Source organism: Hippopotamus amphibius, chromosome 6 (assembly GCF_030028045.1).
Source record: "Hippopotamus amphibius kiboko isolate mHipAmp2 chromosome 6, mHipAmp2.hap2, whole genome shotgun sequence".
Taxonomy (NCBI): domain Eukaryota; kingdom Metazoa; phylum Chordata; class Mammalia; order Artiodactyla; family Hippopotamidae; genus Hippopotamus; species Hippopotamus amphibius.
This window is the reverse complement of record NC_080191.1, coordinates 159,285,352-159,304,494: the sequence shown is the minus strand read 5'-3', so window position 1 is coordinate 159,304,494 and position 19,143 is coordinate 159,285,352. Positions and strand designations below refer to the sequence as shown.

The 19,143-nt window shown below is 41.2% G+C and overlaps 1 protein-coding gene and 3 pseudogenes across 7 annotated transcripts in view; 2 read left to right on the top strand and 2 right to left on the bottom strand.

Annotated features, from left to right (window-relative positions):
* Positions 1-19,143, top strand: part of ABCC5 (ATP binding cassette subfamily C member 5) — a 188,660-nt gene that overhangs the window by 18,810 nt on the left and 150,707 nt on the right. The gene's annotated exons all lie outside the window — the stretch shown is intronic.
* Positions 974-1,687, bottom strand: LOC130855797 (platelet-activating factor acetylhydrolase IB subunit alpha2-like; annotated as a pseudogene).
* On the bottom strand, positions 3,122-10,374 carry LOC130855519 (5-hydroxytryptamine receptor 3E-like; annotated as a pseudogene).
* Positions 4,463-5,076, top strand: LOC130855520 (eukaryotic translation initiation factor 1-like; annotated as a pseudogene).

Sequence of the window (19,143 nt, the reverse complement as noted above, 5' to 3'; positions counted from 1 at the left end):
AATAGAGTTCTGATTTTTTTTTTCCCCAAAAGAAGGAAAACTGTAACAGGTTTTAAGGGAAAAACGAAACAAAACAAACCAGAACTCTGAATATGGATAGCACTACACAGACTCTATAGAACACAACACCACACAGGAATGAGTTACACATCAGTAATATCATCATGAGAGTGACTTGGCTGGGGACTTCTACTTCCAACAACAGAGCTCCTAGGTCAAAACGTATTAAAAGCTTGTAATGTCAACAAGGACCCCCCCCACAAAAAAAAGAGGGGATGAGGGGGAATAGAGGATGGGTCTATTACAGACATGATATTCAGCATGGGTCTATTACATGCATGGGTCTATTACAGACATGATATTCAGCAGCATGAAAATAATACCCTCCATAGAGTCCCCCAAATGGGGCAAAACCTATTTTTCACTGCTAAGCATGAGAAAGATTAACAGAGTGGAACAAATTCACTTGTAACTATAGCATCTCCTGTATTTGAATGACAAGCCTGTTCAATCTGATGCTATATGTTGCTATAACATTGAGAATATGCATAAGTAAAGCAAAATAAAAAACAAAAGGCTAAATTATGAACTTTAAAAACTGGAAAAACATCTGTTTTAAAGCCAAGTAGGTGTGAGTCTAATCATTATTATATGTGACATAATCCATAGAAAGAAAGGCCAAGAAAAGAATCTTCATTTTGTTCAGTACTTAGGTTTGATGTTGTCCTAGGAAAAACAGTGATAATTCAATGAATGTGTCACACATATAACTAAAAATCCCCTTCTGGTTTCAAATGAATTTAAACAACCATCTTCCTTGGCTAATTTTTCTCCTGTGTCAGCAAACCTTCTATGTACAGGACCAGTTTAAATCCCTTCTCCTCTTCAAAGACTAGATATGACCATCAAAGAACATTCTACAATGCAAAGTGCCTTAAGAAAGAGAAGGATTCTGTAGTGCCAGTGATATAACTGATCTGAGGAAGCTGGGACGCTGTTAACACTGATGGGAGCCAGTCAGGCAATGGTGGTTTGTTTTTCCTCAGGTGTTTCCTCCAACAACTGCATGATCAGTTCATGGAGGGGTTTGCAGATCTTTGCGTAGCCGCCTCCTGTGACATGCAGAAAATCAAACATGTCGTGACAGGAGATGGCACCATCCGAGTGCCCGAAGCCCCATCTGTATCCAGGAGCTGAACATTGACAAGCTTCGGCAGGGAAACCTTGAGGAGCTGGTTCACCTTGGCATTCTTTTGCCTCAGAGGGTTGGGCTTCTCACCTCGAGGTAACGAACCCAGTACAATGATTTTGGGCTGTGGCTGCCTTGTGTTGATAAGTTGTACGATGGCCTCGATTCCACCTGCTACTTCCTCTGCTGTATTTTCATGGTTGTTTGTCCTATCCAGACAACAATGACCTTAGGTTTAACATTCTCCAGTTCTCCATTCTTTAGTCTCCATAAAACATGTCTTGTTGTTTCTCCCCCAATTCCAAAATTCAGTGCATGAAGTGGGGAAAAAAGTTCTCGCCATATCTCATACTGCTGCATCAACTGCACCATGGAGTCCCCCACGAACAGGACATCCGGCTCTTTGCCTTTGCAGTCCAGGACAAACCTGTTGTGCTGAGACATCCATCTGTCATCTCCTTGAATATCTTCTGCTGCATGTGGAATGGCTGCAGAATGAGTCTCCTTGGCTCATTCTACACTCAGGCACAGGGTCTGTGCGGGCCCCAAGCGGCGGCGGTGTCGGCGGGTGGTGCGTCTGTTGCTTGCTCAGTCCCGGTGGCCCCGCTTCGGCGCCTGCATTCCTTCCTTCTTGAAGCTCTAAGGGAGTATATGTCCCTAGCCTTTTTTTTTTTTAATTGTATTTTATTTTTAAAATTTTTTTCTTTAAGAACTTTTATTGAGATACAATTGACACAATAAACTGCATATATTTAAAGTGTACAATTTGGTATTTTTTCTTATTAATAATGTATATATAATAACCATACACTTCTATGCATCATATGAGGTAGCAGTCAAGTGTATAAAAGAAAAACTGCAACTACTCAGAGAACTTGAATAAAATACCCTTAGCACACACAGAGAAGATTTGAATAATCCAATCAATAAGCTCTATTTACAGATGTACATATAAATAGGGAATGTATACTTTAAAAAATATATTTATTTACTTATTTATTTGGCTGTGTCTGGTCCTGAAAAAGTTACAAAATCAATTGTGAATCTGGCCAGAAAGAAACTTTATAAATGCAAAAAGTTTCTGATTTAAAGGCCATGCTTTAACAATGAAAAGATAACAATAACAAAACCCACATATCCACGGATATAAGAAACACTCTCCTAAATAGGTTTTAGATCAAGGAGAAAATAAAAACTGAAATTGTGAACTGTCCAGGAAGTAATAAAGAGGAGAACACTTCATTCTAAAACCCATAGGATGCAGCTCAAACTATGTCAGAGTAAAATTTATAGAAAGACTAAGAATACCTTAATTGAGGATTCAACTTAGAAAATAAAAGAATAAAATAAACAGAATAAATTAGGAGAGTATTAAGATGAAATTAGAACAAAGATAATGAAAAAGATGAATAAAAGGACTTACGAGTAAGAAATACATCTTTAAAAATGCCTAAGAGAATGAAAACTTCTCAGACAGGACATTTGTCACATTGGGTTGTCATCAAAGCTTTATCACAGGTAGAGGGATGCACGGATGACATTTTGAAACTATCAGTCCTGATAGTTAACTTTTTACCCCAAAACATGACAAAGAGCCAGAGTTCTCTGCAAAATGATGTATCGGGGCAAGTTAAGCAGGCAGGGGAGGTAGGACTGCTATGCCAAAGACATAAAGAGGAGCCTAGCACCACATGGGAGGGCTGAGGGAAGCCAACAGAATGCACGAACAAGAGGAATTGTTCCTCTTGTTGGAACTGTAGTTGAGTTGAGACTGATCGGTGGAGCTGGATTGAGAGGCTTGGAATGTAGCAGGAAACTTGGTAATCTTTGAGGCCATAACAGTCGGTACCCAATAAGGGTGAAGTCCTGGCTGACCCATGGAGGCCAGAAGCAGCTCTGGGCTAGATATATAGGAGCAGATAGATGTCATGCCTAGGTATTCCAGAGGACGTTGAAAGTGACAATGGAGGTGGCCATGAAGAGCAGGTAGAGGCAGAAGAGCTGGGTGTCCATTATGTGGCTGAACTGTACCCACAGGCTGACCAAGTGCTGCTTCTGAGCTTTGTCTTCCTGCTGGGCCCTTGCTGACCCGGGGCACCAATTTAGCTCTGCCTCTCTGGGACCTGGCACCTTCCCCACCAACTCCACGGGCTCCTTCACACCTACGGAGAGACAGAGACTTAGCCATGGGTCGCCGAGTTCAGCTGGGGGGTTGTGGGGACAGGAAAGGAGGCAGGAGCAGAGAAGTGGAGGTGATGGAAGAGGAAGCATGCGCGGTGCTGATTTCCCTCACCAGGCAGGTGGGCAGGGCTGAGGCCCAGCCTGCGTTTCCCTTCTGTGGTGCAGCCGGGCAGCATTTTCTTGGGCTGGCGCAGTGTGGAAGCAGGGAATAGAGCCAGCGAGGCATGGGTGGGAGGGCTGTGTGGTGGCCAGGTGCAGCAGGTAGGTGATGAAGATGGTCCCCATCAGGCTGACCACCATCAGTGACAGACACAGGGCAAAGTAGACACCTGGAGGGAAGTTGGGCCTGCCTGAGGGCCAGAGGCACCAGCCAGGACTTCTTTCCCCTCTTCCAATCCTACCCTGGGAAGCACAGCCTCTTTTGCCCAGTATATCTCCCTTCCCTGAGCTAGTTCAGTCAGTCCTTCCCACCCTTCTCTTCTCAAGGGCTGGAGGGGCCATACTGATGGGGGGGAGGGGGTGCCGCTGGTGGTGAGTAAGTCACTCATCGTGAGCAGGGAGACGCTGTAACCCAGCAGAAGAGTTATCTTGAATGGGGCACGGTTCTTGCTTTCTGCCAGCAGGTAGAAGCTGAGGGCGTCAATGGTGACCAGAAAGCTACTAGGCACCAGGAGGTTTATGTTGTAGAGTTTGGGTCTGCACCTGATGGCCACCTGGTGGGGAGGAGAGGAAGGGAATTGAATACGGGGTTCTGAGGCTGCCTGGAATAGTAGTGACTGTTTCTGACTCTGCCTTCCTCATTGGTCTGATATCACTCTGAGATCTTACCTATCTGCTCATTTCTCTGCCGTGTAAGACCGCTTATAATGGCCTTTGGTAGATTGTGAACTTTGTTGTTGCCAGGAGGTGGGCCTTCCCTCTGGCTTTCCTCAGCCCTTAATACGCACAACTCAGTGATGAAAATGTCTCAGAGCCCCAGGTTCTTGGTTGCCACACTGATCTTCGTGATGCCCCCACATTCCTCTGGGTTCCATCTGATACGTGGGTTGTCCCAGACCTAGAGCCCAGGTGAAGGAGAGATGAGAACCTGACATGAATCAGGGTTATTTTCTCTGCCTTTTTGTTTTTCTTAAAAAAGAAGTTGGCCCCAGTCACTGAGCCACCACCGAGGACTCAGCAGCCTCCCCCTTGAGCCCCCTCGCTTCCCAATACCCCCTACCCCCCGCCCACCTTCTCCAGCCGCCACCATCTGCAGGCCGTTTCCACCAGAGGAAAAGGAATCACATCTTGTGTCTGCTATCCAGAATCTCCACTCTTTGGACTCCCTTGCTGATGCAAGTAAGGGTGATGATCTGCTTCCTAGGCACTGAGGATTATATCCATATAAGAATTCAACAAACAAACGACAGGAAGACCCCTTACTACTGTCCAAGGGATCGCTGATGATTACGATAGAAAGAAACTAGTGAAGGCGTTTAGAAGAAATTTGCCTGCAATCGTACTGTAATTGAGCATCCAGAATATGGAGAAGTAATTCAGCTACAGGGTGACCAGCGCAAGAACATATGCCAGTTTCTCGTAGAGATTAGACTGGCTAAGGACCACCAGCTGAAGGTTCATGGGTTTTAAGTGCTTTTGGCTCACAGAAGCTTAAGTGAGGATTTCCTTGCAATGAGTAGAATTTCCCTTCTGTCCCTTGTTACAAGTTTAAAAACCTCACAGCTTGTATCATGTAACCATTTGGGGTCTTTTAACTCGGACTAGTGTAACTCCTTCATGCAATAAACTGAAAAGAACCATGCCAAAAAAAAAAAAAAAAAGTTATATGCAACTAAGACCTGATGCAGCCAAATAAATAAATCTTTTTAATAAAGATAATTGAATTATCACACAAAAAAGAAGTTATAAAGTATTTCAAGCACACAGAAAAGTATATAAAATCATATAACAAACATCTGTCTATGTAACTCCCAACTTTGTGGAGTCAGTATTCTGATAAATGTATCTTGGCTTTTTTCAAGAAATTAGAGTTACAGATAGAATTGAAGCTCCTTGTGTCCATTTCATCATAAACTTTGACCCTTGTGCTTTTCCACTTCTTTGGGAAATTACTGGTGATCAGAGAAATCCTCTAATTTCTGTAGAAGGAATGAGATTCAGAGTTGAAAGATCAGTAGCTCAGCCTCTCTGAGCTAGACTTAGTGTGAAATAAGGGTAGTAGTGGAATTTAGTGAAATAAGGCATGTGAAAGGATTTTGTGGACTGTAATGCTGTGTATAGGTATTATGTATTAGTCTCTAGCATGGTTTCAGCTGTCTTCCAGGCCCCTTCCACCAGTCTCTACTGCAAGGACACCTTGAACAAGCCCTTGGGTTCTATGAAGCCAAGAGACTTAGTGGTCTTCCTCTCCTTGGCAGGTGCCGGGCACCATCCTTTCTTGTCTCTGGGATGACCTTTCCAAGCTCTCCTTTCCAAAGCTGGCAACCTTCTCTGGAAACTGTTTTCAAGGATTATCCAGTTTCGTAGGCTGCGGGCCTTGTCTAATCTCAGGGCATTTACAACCTCAGCAGCTGCAGTTTGTGGAATCACAGCCAGAACAGAGGGCTCTATGCACATTACATAAAAATGTGTACCAGATCAGCACTTCTCAAACCTCACTATGCATATGTCACACCTCGGGACTGTGTTGAAATGCAGATTCTGATTCAGTAGGTGGGGTGACTAACTCACCCCACCTACTGAGACTTTCCTGGATTTAGCAGAGTTCTGTGTGCTGAGAATTTCTCAGTCTTGGGCATGCTGGGATTGTTAGTCATGCTAGGTGGGGCCCAAGATGAAGTGCATTTCTAAGCTTGTAGGTGGTGCAATCAGCCAGTGCTGCCCATCTGGGAACCACACTTTGAGAGCAAGGTTAGGTGATGGTGACTATTCTTCCCCTCCTCTCTCCTTCCTTTCAAGCAGGCTTTTCAAGTTGGAAACTGAATTCATTTACTTTCATTTTCCCCCTTCGTTTTCTAATTAAAGAGCTTAAGATAGAAATTTTCCATTGAGTTATATTGATACTTTGGCTACATTTCATAGACTTTTGTATGTAGTGCTCATTATTCTAATTTCTACTTAGTTGTTTTATTTTCTCTTTAGTCCAACATATTTAGAAGTTTAAGTTTAAATTCCTAAGAAATAAGGTTTTGGGGGTGGGGGCTATCCTTTGTAGTTTCTATTTTCTTGTATTATAGGCAGAAATTATGGTCTAGATAATTTTTGCTTTCCTTCCTTTCCCTCTTTGTGGCCAAAAATATGGTCAGTTTGGGGGAATTTTCCATTGTGTCAGAAAAGATTATGCATGTTCATTGGTACAAAGTTTGATATGTTTATTAAATCAAGTTTCTTAAAAATCACTATATGTTTATTCTTTTTTGACTTGATTTTTAAAAAAATTTTATTTATTTATTTATTTATTTACTTACTTACTTACTTACTGGCTGTGTTGGGTCTTCATTGCTTCACATGGTCTTTGTCTAGTTGCGGCAAGTGGGGGCTACTCTTTGTTGTGGTGCGCGGGCTCCTCATTGCCATGGATTCTCTTGTTGCAGAGCACAGGCTCCAGGTGCATGGGCTTCAGTAGTTGCGGCACATGGGCTCAATAGTTGTGGCTCACAGGCTCTAAAGCGCAGGCTCAATAGTTGTGGCACATGGGCTTAGTTGCTCCGCTGCATGTGGGATCTTCCTGGAGCAGGGATCAAACCCATGTCCCCTGCATTGGCAGGCGGATTCTTAACCACTGTGCTACCAGGGAAGCCTTGACTTGATTTTTGAAAACAGTTTATTGATGCCTTTCACCATGATTGTGGATTTTTCGGTTTCTCCCTCATGTGTTTCAAAGCTATATTCTTGGGTACATAGAGGGTCATAATCGTTATACCTTTGTTTAAAATCCATTCTGACTGTAAACAAAGGGAGAGAATAAACAGTGTTGGCCTTACCATTTCCAGCCACAGAAATGATGACAAGAGCCGTAGCTGTTCATCCTGCCAAAAGAATTTCCTGTTTCCAGCATGTTGCTGGTAAGAAGACTGTCCATCCCACCCACTGCCCATTTTTGTTTATCAACCCCCAAGGTATATAAAAGTTGTGCTATGATCAAATCCAACATTATAGGTCAAGGACAAAATCTTGATCAAAACAGAAGTGTCAGGCATGGGCAGGACTGTTCACGGCAGGATTGGATTAGAGTAGTGCTTCTCAACCCTGGCTCTATCTTAGTATCACTTGAGGAGCTTAAAAAATACTGATGCTTAGTTTCCATCCAGTCAGAAGCTCTGGAAGTGGAGCCTGTATACTGGTGTACAGCCAGGGAAGAGAATCACTGGGTTAGAAGAAAAGAAATGATCCTCCTTGCGCTGTTATACCTCATCCTGCTGAACTGGACAGAGCTTCTCTGAGATCCCCATGGGGCAAATGCCATATAGGAATGATGGAGGAGGCCACGGTGTGGTTAAGAGCTTTGGAGGCTGCCTTGCCAGCGGCTAGGAAAAGATTGAGGATACTAAGGAGGGCTAGAGGAGTCAGTACTCACCACATCTAGGATGGCAGACATAGTGAAGGAGATGTTGACCAGGGTGGGGATGCTGAAATTGGTGACTGGATGGAAGGCCTTCCTGTGAAACACTGAATCCAGAGCAGTGGTATACACCCCGTGCTGACCAAACCCTGAGCAACTGGTGGTGAGAGTACTGCCCCTTCCTGTAGTCGACACAGAATGTGTGAGAATTGGGAGAGAACTCTTGTGTTCTCTATGTTGGGTCCCAGGGCAAGAGCTTGGGGATAGCCTGTGATATTAATGATGAACTCAGTGACAAGAACAAGGACGCGGATACAGAGAATGGACTGGAGAACTCGAGGTTTGGGAGGGGGCGGGGGGTGAAGGGGAAGCTGAGACGAAGCGAGAGAGTAGCACAGACATATATATATTACCAACTGTAAAACAGATAGTCAGTGGGAAGTTGTTGTATAACAAAGGGAGTCCAACTCGAGGATGGAAGATGCCTTAGAGGACTGGGGCGGGGAGGGTGGGGGGGACTCGAGGAGGGTGGGAGTCAAGGAAGGGAGGGAATACGGGGATATGTGTATAAAAACAGATGATTGAACTTGGTGTACCCCCCAAAAAAATAATAAAAAAAAAAAAGAAAAAAAAAAAAACAGATGATTGAACTTGGTGTACCCCCCAAAAAATAATAAATAAAACAAACAAACAAAAAATGATATCTCACATTCACTGAGCATTGACAATGTGCCAGGTGTAATCTAATCTCCTTAAATGGATTACCTCATTTAATCCTCCCAAGCCCCTATCAGGTAGAAACTATTTTTATCCTCATATAATAAATGAGTCAACTGAGGTGCAATAAGAGGAAGTAAATTCTGAGGTCAAATAGATAATAAGAGGCAGAAACTGGGCACGATCTGAGCCCGTGTTTGTCTGATGCTGCTGTACCATACACCCCCAGGGATGAGATGGAGAATGGGGGAAGAGGATCACCGTGATCCAGATGCTGGGCGCGTCCCACCAAGGCCAGGGAGGATGGGATGGGCTGGAAGGCAAATGATGGAAGCTAATGTGGTAAGCTGAGTTAGGGCTCCTGCCTCCTTGGTAATGTTTCTGTCTCCGTGCAAAGCATGCCCAGATCTATACGCAAACTGAACCCTGGGGCAGCAATAGCCATCAGATAGGATTACATTCCTGGGGCCCCAGAGAGAACACATCTGTTTCACCTTAACTGCCCCAACCTTACTTCTCCCTATTTTGCCACTCAACCCTATATCAGCTTTCTAGTTTGAGTTTTTGAGGTGTTGCCTTCCCCTTTGTTCGAATTAAGATTCTAATATTCTACTGGTGGAAATTCATTAGAGGAGTAGCAACCTGGAATGAGAAAGATGGTTGATGACCTCTGTGCCAAGGACATCAAGCCTTATCCTTTCTCAAAGTGACTGTGCTCTCCAGGCAAATCCTTGACTCATTCTGTGAGCAATGAATATTCATTTGTCAGTCACTGTGAGTGATCAGAGGAGCGTTTATCATGTTTTCTACTGCCTAGACCAGATGTACAATTTGTGCCTCTTCCTTGTACTGGCCTCTAAAGCACCTCTGGCTCAGTCCTCTCCTCCCTGAATCTTCCCAAGACTCTATCAGTTGGAAACTATATTTTTCATCCCCCAACACCTCCCCAATATCCAGAAGTCACACGACAGCCTGAGGGGGTGAGTTGCCATTTATTGGCACCTGTCAAATGCCAGGCACTGTGTTATCTCTTTCATTGAATCCTCACAACCCTGCAAGGTGGCCCTATTTTACAGATGAGGAAACTGGAGCTCTGAGAAGTCAAGCAATTTACCCAAGTTTACACAAATAGCCAAGTGATGGACCAAGATTCAAACCCAGATCTGTCTGTCGCTAAATCCCATGTTCTTTCCAAGTAGACCATGTTAACTCCCTGGAAGAGAAGCACACTGTAGCTTTACTCTCCACCTGCTGCTTTCTGGCATCTTACTTAACCTAGAGCACTTGGATCTAGTAATGAGTAGGGAAATTATAGCTGAAAGTGGGCACTTTGCTACAGTGGGGTGGGTTTGATAGCTATAGGGAGAGAAAATTATACCTGTGTGTAGAAAGATGTATGGTCATGGAGGCTAAATGGAAGAGAAGACAATTGGGGATGGTTCATGAAAGAAAAAGTAGACTACTTATGCGGCACGTCACTGGAAGGGGATCTTCTATCTTTTAGAGAAGGAGAGTCTGTTTGGGCATTATGGTAACATAGTTATAAAATAACTATGCCCATTTTAGCTAATCTCTAGAAGTTGGAAATTTGAAAGCGGGTCCTAGGTGTTCTTACCAGAGAGGGTCCTTGCTTCTTTCCCTGTGTTTCCCATTTCTTACCTGGAAGCAGAAGACTGAGAACAAGGTAGAAGGGGAGTACCTCCCTGTGGAACCAGATTCCTTCCATCTTCTTTGTCTAAATTCTCCTATGAGCATGTACCAGGACCCAAGAATTCCCAGATTAAAAGAGCACAGGCCACACCTAGAGTCTAACTGTGAACACTGATAGGATTGGCTGACAGCTGACATTTGTAACCTCCCTGGAGAGTTCTGGTTGTCTTGTCTTTGCTCATACTTGAGGTTCAGTTTGCTTTTAAGACTTTCTCTGTCAGATGTTTCACTACAACCTGTATGGTTGTGGATTGGTTGATATTTGCTATATTCAGATCTTGGTGTGATCACTCAGTCCTTAATTCTGGAAAATTCTCAGTTATTAAAAAACGTATTTTTTCTGTTCTTTCTCTTATTAGACATGTTGGGCCATTCCTTCTCTCTCTTAACCTCTTGTATTAGTTTCCTATTGATTTTGTAACAAATCACAAATTTACTGGCTTAAAAAAATATTTATTATTTTACAGTTCTGTAGGCCAGAAATCTGAAATTAGTCTCACTGGGCTAAAATCAATGTTTTGGTGTGGGGTGCATTCTTTCTGGAGACTCTAAGGAGACATTTCCTTATATTTTCCAGGTTTTATAGGCTGTCTTCATTCTTGGTTCAGGGTCCCATTTCTCTGTCTTTAGAACCAGAACATTGGGCCATTTCTATCTTTCTAATGCTGTTCCACTTGTAAGAACCCTTGGGATTACAATGGGTCCACCTGGATAATCCAGGCTAATCTTCCTGTCTCAAGGCCAGTTGATTAGCAACCTAAATCCATCTGCAACCTTAATCCGCACCCCCCCCCACCCCCGCCACTTTCCATGTAACCCAACATATTTATAAGTTTTAGAGATTAGGATGTGGACATCTTTGGGGGACCATTATTCTGCCTACCATATCTCTTTCCCATTTTCCATCTCTCTGTGTCCCTTGTGATTTCCTCAGAACTAGCTTCTGGGTAGCAAATTCTCCTCTCAGCTGTGTTTAAACTACCATCTAATTTGTCTACTGAGTTTTCAGTTTCAATGATTATGGTTTTCATTTCTAGAAGTTCTATTTGGTTCTTTAAGAAATCAATTTCTTTTTTCTTTCCTCCTTTCTTTTGGTGCCTTTCTACTACTCTGTTCTTTCATTTTGGTTTTCAATCCTTTAAAATATTTTATTATTTGAAACTTTTAAAGAAAAACCAAAACAGAGGTCACAATTTGAATATGCCCCTAGACCAAACACTCATAGTCACATAATCAAAATTTAAAACGGTTGTGATTTCTCTGAGATGCCAACTTTGGTGTTAAATGAAATGTAAGCTTTCTTCATGTCAATGTGACCTTACAGTTTCCTAGCTAATCAACTATAAACACTGCAAGCTTATGCAGTGACAAAGAATGTAAGTTTCTAGTAACCAATCACAATAAAAAACAATGTACTTATTCGTGCTTTATAAACTGAGCTGTAACTGCTGAGGGCGAAGCTTCCTAACCACTTTTGGTTGGAGGTCTCCCTGTTCTCAGTTTGTTTCTTGCTCAATGAAATATTCACATCCAGTAAAGTTCTGAATTTTCTTTTGACAGAACATATTTATTTTACAATTTCAGATTGCATCATTACATCTAGTTCTTGGTATGCTAACAGTTTTGCTAACTTTGTCTCATTGTGGTTTGTTTCCTCATGTGATTTGTAATTCTTGATTGTAAATTCATCTTCATTATGAGATTATTTCAGTGGGTGTTTCATGTGCCTTGGGTTGTGAAGCTTCCCTACAGAGAAAATTTTCATTTGCCTCTGTCTTGGCCTTGGGGGGGTTTACCAGGTCTAAGCCGTGTGTGTGTGTGTGTGTGTGTGTGTGTGAATTCTTACAAATCATGCATCATATGATTAATGTAAATTCAGACTCCATACCAATATGTGAAACAAGCTAGATGTTTCAGTTCCTTGCATATGACCTTCCCCCTCACCTCTGGCCCCAAGTCTTTGGCTGCATTTTAGATTCTGAGATTGGGGGAGTAGTAGATGGCATGTTGGAAAACCCAGAGCTGGTGTGTTAAGAATATGTAGATTATGACCTGCTGAATGAGGAGATCAAACCATCCACTCTGGTCAGCAAGTAGCTGCTCCCTTTGCATTTGAGCTCCCACTTTAGGGAAGTGAAAACCCCTGGGGCCATTTTGATTGAAGTCTTGGTTTCAGTGCACTCACACAAAGGAAGTAAAGCTGCAAGGTGTATTACTTACAAATTCCAGAACAAGGAAGGGTGTAATGAGTCGAGGAAGGGCTGTCCTCCCTTCCAGGTCACAGGTGAGTAGGAGATAAGAGCAGGGTGGCAAGCACCTATTACTTATAAGATGGTTGGGGCAGAAGTCACTAATTTTTCACAGATTCAACTCTGGTCATTTTTAGAAGTGCCTGGGGAAAGGCGTGGTGGGAATCCTAAGCTTGGGTCCTTATCTAAATGTCCAAACTCTGGGTGTGAGCAGGGTTGTCTTACTGTAAAGTGCATAGGCAGCGGGACTTCCCTGGTGGTCCAGTGGTAAAGAATCCATCCTGCAATGCAGGTTCGATCCCCGGTGGGGGAACTAAGATCCCACATGCCGTGGGACAGCTAAGCCCACACGCCTCAACTAAAGAGCCTATATGCCGCAGACTACAGAGCCCATGCACTCTGGAGCCCATGTGCCACAACTAGAGAAGAGAAAACGCTCACACTACAACTAGAGAGAAGCCCTTGCACCACAGTGAAGAGCTGTGCGCCATGATAAAAGATCTTACATGCTACAACAAAGATCCCGCGTGCCACAATGAAGACTTGATGCAGCCAAAAATAAATAAATAAATAATTAAAAGTAAAATAAATACATAAATAAATTAAATTAAATTAACATTTTTAAAAATGCCTAGGCCGCCACTCAAAATGACTGTTTTCACATCACAGATGGCCAGCTCAAAGACATGTCAGTCTGCAGTCTGGGTGCTAATGATGTCAGAAAGTGTATGATAAAAATCTCATTCTGAAAACAAAATGAGAATCTTTATATTTCAGTAATTTTGAGATCATTTATTACAATCTTTCAGCCAATGTAGTTTTTCCCTGTGTATCTTTGATCAATGGTCATCCAACCTTGTGTGGTTTAATATTAATACTTCCAATGATGCTGCCCATTACTTCTTAGATTATCCTATTCCATCTTTGAACAAAATATCCGGTCACTTAAAAGTTTTTTTTTTAATCCAAATTTGCGTTCTTGTAACTTACACCACCAGTGTAATTTTTGCCTAATAGAAAATGAAGAATAAGTTAATTCTGTCTTCAGCATCACAGCTTTCAAATACTTCAAGACAATTATCATGTGTAACGGAGAAACGTCTAAAAACATTAAACTTATGAAATTTTCAGTCCTCACTGTTCCCTCCCAGCACACGTATATCTATCTCCCTGCAGCCCCATAAATCAGTTCCCTCTGTAACCCTTCTGCTGTTATAGACCTAGGGGAGGGCAAATGCTCCTCCCAGAAGAATGTGATTTATGGAAAATCTTTGCTGCAGTAGAAGGGGACTAAATCCTGTCTGTCTGGCCTGATGGGATACAGGACAAAGGAGAGAAGAGTTTGGGAGGTGGGCTTCTTAACCATTGTTGTTTTCTGGGACTGGGAACACAGGGCTCAGGTAAAGTTCAACATTGTCAAAATGCAAACTCAGTCTCGTCCTATAGAGTTGCAGTGGACTTCTCTCTCCCTCTTGTTGAAAAATTGCCCTTTTTTTGCAGTTCAATATCTTTTCTCCATATAAATTTGTGTTTCTTTACTTTTGAACCAATGATAACATCTGCCTGATTCTTTCATATCTTATGAGTTCAATCAATTCTTTTTTTAAATTTTGTTTTTATTTATTTTTATTGAGGTAACTGATTTATAACATAAGTTTATATATACAACATTGTATTTTTACTTCTGTATACTCTATTCTATAGTGTGCTCACAGCCAAAAATTTAGCTTCCATCTGTCACTGTAGAGTTGATCCCCTTTACCCATTTTGCCCTCCCTTCCCCTTACTGCTTCCCTTGTGGTAACCACTACTCTGTTGTCTATATCTACATGTTTGTTTTGGTTTGGTTTGGTTTCTTCATTTATTTTGGTTTTTATTTATTAGATTTTTATATTCCAAATCTGACTGAAATAATTCCATATTTGTCTTTCTCTGTCTCATTTCACTTAGCATAATACCCTTAAGATCTCTCCATATGGTCACAGTGGCAAGATTTCATCTTTTTTATGGCTGAGTAATATTCCATTATATATGTATACATATTATATGTATATGATATATACACACACACACACACCCCCCACATCTTCTTTAGCCACTCATCTATTGATGGACACTTAGGTTGCTTCTATATCTTGGTTATTGTAAATAATGCTGTGATAAACAGAGAGGAGCATATATCTTTTCAAATTGGTGTTTTTGTATTCCTTGGATATGTACCCAGAAGTGGGATAGCTGGATCATATTGTAGTTCTATTCTTAATTTTTTGAGAAATCTCCATCATGTCTTCTGTAGTGGCTGCACCAATTTACATTCCCACCAACAGTGTATAAGGTTTCCCTCTTCTCCACATCCTATCCAATACTTGTTATTTCCTGTCTTTTTGATAATAACCAATCTAACAGGCATGAGGTGATATCTCGTATTTTTGATTTGCATTTCCCTAATAATTAGTGATGTTGAACATCTTTTCATATGCCTGTTGGCCATCTGTATGTCTTCTTTGAAAAAATGTCTATTCAGCTCCTCTGCCCCATTTTTAAATTGTGCTGTTTAGTTTTTTGTGTTGACTTGTATGAGTCCTTATGGGATATATCATCTGCAAATATATTCTCCCATTCAGTAGGTTGTCTTTCATTTTATTGATAGTTTCCTTTGCTGTGCAGAAGCTTTCTAATTTGATGTAGTCCCATTTGTTTATTTTTTGCTTTTGTTTTCCCTGCCTGAGGAGACATATCTAGAAAAATATTGCTAACACTGATGTCAAAGAGCTTACTGCCTAGGTTTTCTTCTAGGAGTTTTATGATTTCAGGTCTTTTATTCAAGTCTTTATTTTGAGGGTTTTTTTGTGTATAGTGTGACATAGTGGTCTAGTTTCACTTTTTTTTTTTTTGAATATGACTGTCTAATTTTCTGAGCACCAGTTTTTGAAGAGATTATACTGTATCCATTACATGTTCTTTGTTCCTTTGTTGCAAATTAATTGTCCACATATGCATGGGTTTATTTCTGGGCTCTCAATTCTGTTCCATTGATCTACGTATCTTTTTTTTTTTTTTTTTGCCAATACCATGCTGTTTGCCAATACCATTACTATAGTTTGTAATATACTTTGAAATCAGGGAGTGTGATACCTCCAGCATTGTTCTTTTTTCTCAGGATTACTTTGGCTATTTGGGGTCTTTTGTGGCTCCATATAAATTTTAGAAATTTTTGTCTTATTTCTGTAAAGAATGTCCTTGGGACTTTGATAGAGATTGCATTGAATCTGTAGATTGCTTTAGGTAATATGAACATTTTGACAGCGTTAGTTTTTCCAGTCCCTGAGCATGGAATATCTTTCCATTTCTTTGTGTCTCCTTTATTTCATTCAACACAATGTCTTATAGTTCAGTGTATAGGTCTTTCACCTCTTTGGTTAAACTTATTCATAGGTATTTTATTGTTTTCATTACAATTGTAAATGAGATTTTTTAAAATTTATTTATTATTTTTTTGGGGGTACACCAAGTTCAATCATCTGTTTTTATACACATATCCCCGTATTCCCTCTCTTCCTTGACCCCCCCCTCGAGTCCCCCCCACCCTCCCCACCCCAGTCCTCTAAAGGCGTCTTCCATCCTCGAGTTGGACTCCCTTTGTTATACAACAACTTCCCACTGACTACCTGTTTTACAGCTGGTAATATATATATGTCTGTGCTACTCTCTCGCTTCGTCTCAGTTTCCCCTTCACCCCCCGCCCCCTCCCAAACCTCGAGTTCTCCAGTCCATTCTCTGTATCTGCATCCTTGTTCTTGTCACTGAGTTCATCAGGACCATTTTTAGATTCCGTATATGTGAGTTAGCATACAATATTTGTCTTTCTCTTTCTGACTTACTTCACTGTGTATGACAGACTATAGTTCTATCCACTTCATTACATATAGCTCCATCCCATCCCTTTTTATAGCTGAGTAATATTCCATTGTGTATATATGCCACATCTTCTTTATCCATTCGTTTTTTTTTTTAATTTATTTATTTATTTTTATTTTTTGGGGGGTACACCAGGTTCAATCATCTGTTTCCATACACACATCCCCATGCTCCCTCCCTTCCCCGACCCCCCCCCCCGAGTCCCCCCCACCCTCCCTGCCCCAGTCCTCCAAGGCATCTTCCATCCTCAAGCTGGACTCCCTTTGTTATACAACAACTTCCCACTGACTATTTTACAGTTGGTAGTATATATATGTCTGTGCTACTCTCTCGCTTCGTCTCAGTTTCCCCTTCACCCCCCGCCCCCTCCCATACCTCGAGTTCTCCAGTCCATTCTCTGTATCTGCATCCTTATTCTTGTCACTGAGTTCACCAGTACCATTTTCAGATTCTGTATATGTGAGTTAGCATACAATATTTGTCCTTCTCTTTCTGACTTACTTCACTATGTATGACAGACTCTAGGTCTATCCACCTCATTACATATAGCTCCATCTCATCCCTTTTTATAGCTGAGTAATATTCCATTGTGTATATATGCCACATCTTCTTTATCCATTCATTTGTTGATGGGCATTTAGGTTGCTTCCATGTCCTGGCTGTTGTAAATAGTGCTGCAATAAACATTATGGTACAAGTTTATTTGGGGATTATGGTTTTCTTTGGGTATATGCCCAGGAGTGGGATGACTGGATCATATGGTAGTTCTATTTGTAGTTTTTTAAGGAACCTCCAAATTGTTTTCCATAGTGGCTCTACCAACTTACATTCCCACCAACAGTGCAGGAGAGTTCCCTTTTCTCCACACCCTCTCCAACATTTGTGGTTTCCAGATTTTGTGATGATGGCCATTCTGATGGGTGTGAGGTGATACCTCATTGTGGCTTTGACTTGCATTTCTCTGATGATGAGTGATGTTGAGCATCTTTTCATGTGTTTGTTGGCCATCTGTATGTCTTCTTTGGAGAAATGTCTATTTAGGTCTTCCGCCCATTTGTGGATTGGGTTATTTGCTTTTTAGTATTAAGCTTCATGAGCTGCTTGTATATTTTGGAGGTTAATCCTTTGTCCGTTGTTTCATAGGCAATTATTTTTTCCCATTCTGAGGGTTGCCTTTTAGTCTTGTTTATGGTTTCTTTCACTGTGCAAAAGCTTTTAAGTTTCATGAGGTCCCATTTGTTTATTCTTGATTTGATTTCCATGATTCTAGGAGGTGGGTCCAAAAGGATCTTGCTTTGATGGATGTCATAGAGTGTTCTGCCTATGTTTTCCTCTAGGAGTTTTATAGTGTCTGGCCTTACACGTAGGTCTTTAATCTATTTGGAGTTTATTTTTGTGTATGGTGTTAGGAAGTGTTCTAATTTCATTCTTTTACATGTTGCTGTCCAATTTTCCCAGCACCACTTATTGAAGAGGCTGTCTTTTTTCCATTGTATATTCGTGCCTCCTTTGTCAAAGATAAGGTGCCCATATGTGTTTGGGTTTACTTGTGAGTTCTCTATTCTATTCCATTGATCTTCCTTTCTATTTTTGTGCCAGTACCATACTGTCTTGATCACTATGGCCTTGTAGTATAGTTTGAAGTCAGAAAGCCTGATTCCACCAACTCCATTTTTCCTTCTCAAGATTGCTTTGGCTATTCGGGGTCTTCTGCATTTCCATACAAATCGTAAGATTTCTTACTCTAGTTCTGTGAAAAATGCCATTGGTAATTTGATCGGGATTGCATTGAATCTGTAAATTGCTTTGGGTAGTAGAGTCATTTTCACGATGTTGATTCTTCCAATCCAGGAACATGGTATGTCCCTCCATCTGTTTGTGTCGTCTTTGATTTCTTTCATCAATGTCTTAAAGTTTTCTGCATACAGATCTTTTACCTCCTTAGGCAGGTTTATTCCTAGGTATTTTATTCTTTTTGTTGCAGTGATGAATAGGAGAGTTTCCTTAATTTCTCTTTCTGCTCTTCCGTTGTTAGTGTATAGGAATGCAAGAGATTTCTGTGCATTAATTTTGTATCCTGCTACTTTACTCAACTCATCAATTAGTGCTAGCAGTTTTCTGGTAGAGTCTTTAGGGTTTTCTATATATAATATCATGTCATCTGCAAAGAGTGACAATTTTACTTCTTCTTTTCCAATTTGGATTCCTTTGATTTCTTTTTCTTCTCTGATTGCTGTGGCTAAAACTTCCAAAACCATGTTGAATAATAGTGGTGAGAGTGGACACCCTTGTCTTGTTCCTGTTCTTAGAGGGAATTCTTCCAGGTTTTCCCCATTGAGAACAATGTTGGCTTTTGGTTTTTCATATATGGCTTTTATTATGTTGAGGTAATTTCCTTCTATGCCCATTTTCTGGAGAGCTTTTATCATAAATGGATGTTGAACTTTGTCAAAAGCCTTTTCTGCATCTATTGAAATGATCATATGGTTTTTATCCTTCAACTTGTTGATATGATGTATCACGTTGATTGATTTGCGTATATTGAAGAATCCTTGCATCCCAGGGATAAACCCCACTTGATCATGGTGTATGATTTTTTTAATGTGCTGTTGGAGTCT